This window comes from Artemia sp. Qi Xiang Cuo, chromosome 11 (assembly GCF_049724085.1).
Source record: "Artemia sp. Qi Xiang Cuo chromosome 11, ASM4972408v1, whole genome shotgun sequence".
Classification (NCBI taxonomy): domain Eukaryota; kingdom Metazoa; phylum Arthropoda; class Branchiopoda; order Anostraca; family Artemiidae; genus Artemia; species Artemia sp. Qi Xiang Cuo.
The window spans coordinates 52,604,063-52,604,301 of NC_142804.1; positions in this window are offsets into that span (position 1 = coordinate 52,604,063).

Consider the following 239-nt stretch of genomic DNA (forward strand, 5'->3'; position numbering starts at 1 on the left):
TTTATGTTATAATAAAACTGAGGAGTAAAGGGGTTTGATGACTTAGGACTTCTTAATTGTTAATCTAAGAGTGAAAATTTGCTCGATACATCCTCACCCTTTCCCTAAATCCCACTATTCTTCTCATAAAACTCTATCTACAGCACCCCAACGTCAAAAAAGTATCAGCATACTAAGCAATTTGCTTCCTACAGAAACCAAGCTCACACATCTGTACTTACCACCTGTCAGATAATACA